This window comes from Rutidosis leptorrhynchoides, chromosome 5 (genome assembly GCF_046630445.1).
Source record: "Rutidosis leptorrhynchoides isolate AG116_Rl617_1_P2 chromosome 5, CSIRO_AGI_Rlap_v1, whole genome shotgun sequence".
Lineage (NCBI taxonomy): Eukaryota > Viridiplantae > Streptophyta > Magnoliopsida > Asterales > Asteraceae > Rutidosis > Rutidosis leptorrhynchoides.
In genome coordinates this window covers 375668046-375675054 of record NC_092337.1, presented here as the reverse complement: position 1 = coordinate 375675054, position 7009 = coordinate 375668046, and positions in this window count along the sequence as shown.

Below are 7009 nucleotides of genomic sequence, written 5' to 3'. Positions count from 1 at the left end.
CAATAGTAAATACATTTAGAAGCTAGGTATTGTACGAGTACGAATACGGGTGCATACGAGTAGAATTATTGATGAAAATGAATGAGGATGTAATTGTAAGCATTTTTGTTAAGTAGAAGTACTTTGATAAGTGTCTTGAAGTCTTTCAAAAGTGTATAAATACATTTAAATATACTACATGTATATACATTTTAACGGAGTCGTTAAGTCATCATTAGTCGTTACATGTAAATGTTGTTTTGAAACCTTTAAGTTAACGATCTTGTTAAATGTTGTTAACCCATTGTTTATTATATCTAATGATATGTTAAATTATTATATTATCATAATAATATGATGAATTAATATATCTTAATATGATATATATACATTTAAATGTCGTTACAACGATAATCGTTACATATATGTCTCGTTTCGAAATCCTTAAGTTAGTAGTCTTGTTTTTACATATGTAGTTCATTGTTAATACACTTAATGATATATTTACTTATCATTTATCATGATTAAACATAGTGTATCAATATATTAATATGATTCATATGTATTTAGTAAGACGTTGTTATAATGATAATCGTTATATATATCGTTTACAAGTTTCTTAATTCAACAGTCTCATTCTTGTGTGTATGACTCATTGTTAATATACCTAATGAGATACATACATATCATAATATCATGTTAACTATATATATATATCCATATATATGTCATCATATAGTTTTTACAGGTTTTAACGTTCGTGAATCACCGGTCAACTTGGGTGGTCAATTGTCTATATGAAACCTATTTCAATTAATCAAGTCTTAACAAGTTTGATTGCTTAACATGTTGGAAACACTTAATCATGTAAATATCAATTTCATTTAATATATATAAACATGGAAAAGTTCAGGTCACTACAGTACCTACCCATTAAATAAATTTCGTCCCGAAATTTTAAGCAGTTGAAGGTGTTGACGTATCTTCTGGAAATAAGTGCGGGTATTTCTTCTTCATCTGATCTTCTCATTCCCAGGTGAAATTGGGTCCCCTACGAGCATTCCATCGAACCTTAATAATTGGTATCTTATTTTGCTTTAGTCTTTTAACCTCACGATCCATTATTTCGACGGGTTCTTCGATGAATTGAAGTTTTTCGTTGATTTGGATTTTGTCTAATGGAATAGTGAGATCTTCTTTAGCAAAACATTTCTTCAAATTCGAGATGCGGAAAGTGTTATGTATAGCCACGAGTTGTTGAGGTAACTCAAGTCGGTAAGCTACTGGTCCGACACGATCAATAATCTTGAATGGTCCAATATACCTTGGATTTAATTTCCCTCGTTTACCAAATCGAACAACGCCTTTCCAAGGTGCAACTTTAAGCATGACCATCTCTCCAATTTCAAATTCTATATATTTGCTTTTAATGTCAGCGTAGCTCTTTTATCGACTTTGGGCGGTTTTCAACCGTTGTTGAATTTGGATGATCTTCTCGGTAGTTTCTTGTATTATCTCTGGACCCGTAATCTGTCTATCCCCCACTTCACTCCAACAAATCAGAGACCTGTACTTTCTTCCATAAAGTACTTCAAATGGTGCCATCTCAATGCTTGAATGGTAGCTGTTGTTGTAGGAAAATTCTGCTAATGGTAGATGTCGATCTCAACTGTTTCCGAAATCAATAACACATGCTCGTAGCATGTCTTCAAGCGTTTGTATCATCCTTTCGCTCTGCCCATCAGTTTGTGGATGATAGGCAGTACTCATATCTAGACGAGTTCCTAATGCTTGCTGTAATGTCTGCCAGAATCTTGAAATAAATCTGCCATCCCTATCAGAGATAATAGAGATTGGTATTCCATGTCTGGAGACGACTTCCTTCAAATGTGGTCGTGCTAACTTCTCCATTTTGTCATCTTCTCTTATTGGCAGGAAGTGTGCTGATTTGTTGAGACGATCAACTATTACCCAAATAGTATCAAAACCACTTGCAGTCCTTGGCAATTCAGTGATGAAATCAATGGTAATGTTTTCCCATTTCCATTCCGGGATTTTGGGTTGTTGAAGTAGACCTGATGGTTTCTGATGCTCCGCTTTGACCTTAAAACATGTCAAACATTCTCCTACATATTTAGCAACATCGGCTTTCATACCCAGCCACCAAAAATGTTTCTTGAGATCCTTGTACATCTTCCCTGTTCCAGGATGTATTGAGTATCTGGTTTTATGAGCTTCTCTAAGTACCATTTCTCTCATATCTCCAAATTTGGTACCCAAATTCTTTCAGCCCTATACCGGGTTCCGTCTTCCCGAATATTAAGATGCTTCTCCGATCCTTTGGGTATTTCATCCTTTAAATTTCCTTCTTTTAAAACTCCTTGTTGCGCCTCCTTTATTTGAGTAGTAAGGTTATTGTAAATCATTATATTCATAGCTTTTACTCGAATGGGTTCTCTGTCCTTTCTGCTCAAGGCGTCGGCTACCACATTTGCCTTCCCCGGGTGGTAACGAATCTCAAAGTCGTAATCATTCAACAATTCAATCCACCTGTGCTGCCTCATTGTAGTGACCCGGACTTTTCCATGTTTATATATATTAAATGAAATTGATATTTATATGATTAAGTGTTTCCAACATGTTAAGCAATCAAACTTGTTAAGACTTGATTATTTGAAACCGGTTTCATATAGACAATTGACCACCCAAGTTGACCGGTGATTCACGGACGTTAAAACTTGTAAAAACTATATGATATCATATATATGGATATATATATATAGTTAACATGATATTATGATAAGTAAACATATCATTAAGTATATTAACAATGAACTACATATGTAAAAACAAGACTACTAACTTAAGGTTTTCGAAACAAGGCATATATGTAACGATTATCATTGTAACGACATTTAATGTATATATATCATATTAAGATATATTAATACATCATGATATCATGATAATGTAATAATATAACATCTCATTAGATATTATAAACAATGGGTTAACAGCATTTAACAAGATCGTTAACTTAAAGGTTTCAAAACAACACTAACATGTAACGACTAACGATGACTTAACGACTCAGTTAAAATGTATATACATGTAGTGTTTTAATATGTATTCATACAATTTTTAAAGACTTCAAGACACTTATCAAAGTACTTCTACTTAACAAAAATGCTTACAATTACATTCTCATTCATTTTCATCAACAATTCTACTCGTATGCACCCGTATTCGTACTCGTACAATACCTAGCTTCTAAAGGTATTTACTATTGGTATATACACTTCAATGATCAGCTCTTAGCAGCCCTTGTAAGTCACCTAACCATGTACGAACCATCATTTAACTTCTAGCATGAAATATCTCACAAAATTACAAACTAATGGAGCCTATATGGTAACTCCAAATTCACGTGAAGTAGAGGTACCACAAACACTTTCATTTTGCAATTTTCTTGAATCAAACTACTCTCTCTCAAGTGTTCTTCCTTTTTTCTAAGTGATCTTCATCATCTTCAACAAAATCTAGCTCAATCTAGTTCATAAATCCATACATAAACCAAGTTATAAAACAACTACTCAAGAACACACCAACAACACTTCCAAGTTTACTAGCTTACTTCCAATCTTGCAAATCCACTTTGAGTGATCATCCAACCTCAAGAAATCTTTTTTATATACATTAAGATATCTCTCTAATGTAAGGTAATAATCATATTCAAACTTTGATTCAATTTCTATAACTTTAACAATCTTATTTCAAATGGAAATCTTACTTGAACTTGTTTTCGTGTCATGATTTTGCTTCAAGAACTTTCAAGCCATCCAAGGATCCTTTGAAGCTAGATCTATTTTTCTCATTTCCAGTAGGTTTATCCACAAAACCTGAGGTAGTAATGATGTTCATAGCATCATTCAATTCATATATATAAAACTACCTTATTCGAAGGTTTAAACTTGAAATCACTAGAACATAGTTTAGTTAATTCTAAACTTGTTCGCAAACAAAAGTTAATCCTTCTAACTTGACTTTTAAAATCAACTAGACATATGTTCTATATCTATATGATATGCTAACATAATGATTTAAAACCTGAAAACACGAAAAACACCGTAAAACCGGATATACGCCGTCGTAGTAACACCGCGGGTTGTTTTGGGTTAGTTAATTAAAAACTATGATAAACTTTGATTTAAAAGCTATTTTTCTGGGAAAATGATTTTTCTTATGAACATGAAACTATATCTAAAAATCATGGTTAAACTCAAAGTGGAAGTATGTTTTCCAAAATGGTCATCTAGACGTCGTTCTTTCGACTGAAATGACTACCTTTACAAAAATGACTTCTAATCTCTTTTCCCACTATAAACTTATACTTTTTCTATTTAGATTCATAAAATTAAGTTCAATATGAAACCATAGCAACTTGAATCACTCAAAACGGATTTAAAACGAAGAAGTTATGGGTAAAACAAGATTGGATATTTTTGCTTGTTGTAGCTACGTGAAAATTGGTAACAAATCTATATTAATCATATCCTAGCTAACTTATATTGTATTATACATGTATTCTAATATATAATGTAATCTTGGGATACCATAGACACGTATGCAAATGTTTTGACATATCATATCGACCCATCTATATATATTATTTGGAACAACCATAGACACTCTATATGCAGTAATGTTAGAGTTAGCTATACAGGGTTGAGGTTGATTCCAAAAATATATATACTTTGAGTTGTGATCTAGCCTGAGACGTGTATACACTGGGTTGTGGATTGATTCAAGATAATATATATCGATTTATTTCTGTACATCTAACTATGGACAACTAAATGTAGGTTACTAACGAGGACAGCTGACTTAATAAACTTAAAATAGTAAAATGAATTAAAAATGTTGTAAATATATTTTGAACATACTTTGATATATATGTACATATTTGTTATAGGTTCGTGAATCGACCAGTGACCAAGTCTTACTTCCCGACGAAGTAAAAATCTGTGAAAGTGAGTTATAGTCCCACTTTTAAAATCTAATATTTTGGGATAAGAATACATGCAATTTTATAAATGTTTTATGAAATAGACACAAGTAAATGAAACTACATTATATAGGTGAATGATCGAAGCCGAATATGCCCCTTTTTAGCTTGGTAGCCTAAGAATTTGGCAACATACCCCAATATTGACGTGAATCCTAAAGATAGATCTATTGGGCCCAACAAGCCCCATTCTGGAATTTGGAATGCTTTAGTACTTCGAAATTATCATGTCCGATGGGTGTCCCGGAATGATGGGGATATTCTATATGCATCTTGTTAATGTCGGTTACCACCTAAAATAAGGACAAGATTTGGAGTCCATGCTTGTATGTTATTATGTAAAAACTGCATTCAAGAAATTTATTTTTGATGTAATATATATTCTTATTGTAAACCATTATGTAATGGTCGTGTGTAAACGGTATATTTTAGATTATCATTATTTGATAATCTACGTAATGCTTTTTAAACCTTTATCGATAAAATAAAGGTTATGGTTGTTTTAGAAATGAATGCAGTATTTGAAAAACGTCTCATATAGAGGTCAAAACCTCGCGACGAAATCAATAAATATGGAACGTTTATAATCAATATGAACGGGACATTTTAGTTGGTATCCGAGCGTTGGTCTTAGAGAACCAGAAATTTGCATAGTGTGTCTTATCAAGTTTGTTAGGATACATTAGTGAGTCTGGACTTCGACCGTGTTTTCATTAAAAACGATTGCTTAACACTTTTGTTGGAAATTATATATTATTAACATGTAAATATTATGTGATATATTAACCTCTTAATGTGTTTGATATTGTGTGATAGATGTCTACCACTAGTACAAATCCCATCGACTCACCTAAATAATGAAGAGTTGAATATAATTTGGGAAGATTCACAAATTCCCGAAGAGGAACCGGAAGAAGAGGAACCGGAAGAAGAGGAATCAGAAGAGGAGGAACCGGAAGAGGAGGAACCGGAAGAAGAAGAGGTTCCGGAGGAAGAAATATTGATACCTACAGTAAATCGATTAAATAAAAGAAAATCATCAACCAACGGACCAAAGTTAAAAATGGTCAATGGTGTTTCCGCCGAGGAAGCAAAATATTCGGAAGATTACCAATTTTCTGATGAATTGGATCCCGATGAGGATTCCGATGATGTTATACAAATTACCTCGACCCAATTTAATATGGCAAAAGAAAATAATAAGGGAAAAGGTATAAAAATAGAGAAACCTGATTCCAACCCCGATGAACTTTATATGTATCGGCAACGTCCGTATTTCCTAAATTGTAACAATAACCCAAGAACCTCTAAACCACCAGGTTTTTCTAAACCATTGTGGAAAACGACGGCTCGTATTAGAGGAACACCATATATCCCTAGAAAATTAGGAAAACGAACCAAGTCCGAAGAAGAAGAAAGCAGTGATTCAGATTAGAGGGTTGTAATCATGTTGTGTATTATGTGTATTGTAGTGTGCTTGTACTTTTATGTTCTATGTAAAAATTGCTTGTATTGTTTGTTAATTATCTTTTACGAACCTAATCCTTGTCTATTTTACAGTATAAAAATAAAATGGACGTTAAGGGTAGACGACCGAATATTTTAGAAGACCTACCAGAGGATATGATTGAGGAAATCTTGTCTAGAGTCGGTCAGAATTCATCAGCACATTTAGTTATGGCGAAATTAACTTGTCAAACATTTGAAAGACTTTCCAGAAATGCCTTAGTTTATAAAAGGCTTTCCTTTGATAGGTGGGGTATACCACATTGGGGAGACTGTAAGTTACGCCGTGTTTTCTTTAAAGCGTTAAATGCGGGGAACCCAAATGCAATTTTACGCTACGGGTTAAGAACCTATTTTGACTCAACATATCCCAACATAGGATTTCGTGAGTTAGAAAGAGCTTCTAACATGCAACATATAAAAGCATGTTATACTTACGGGTTAGTGATGTTCGCTTCT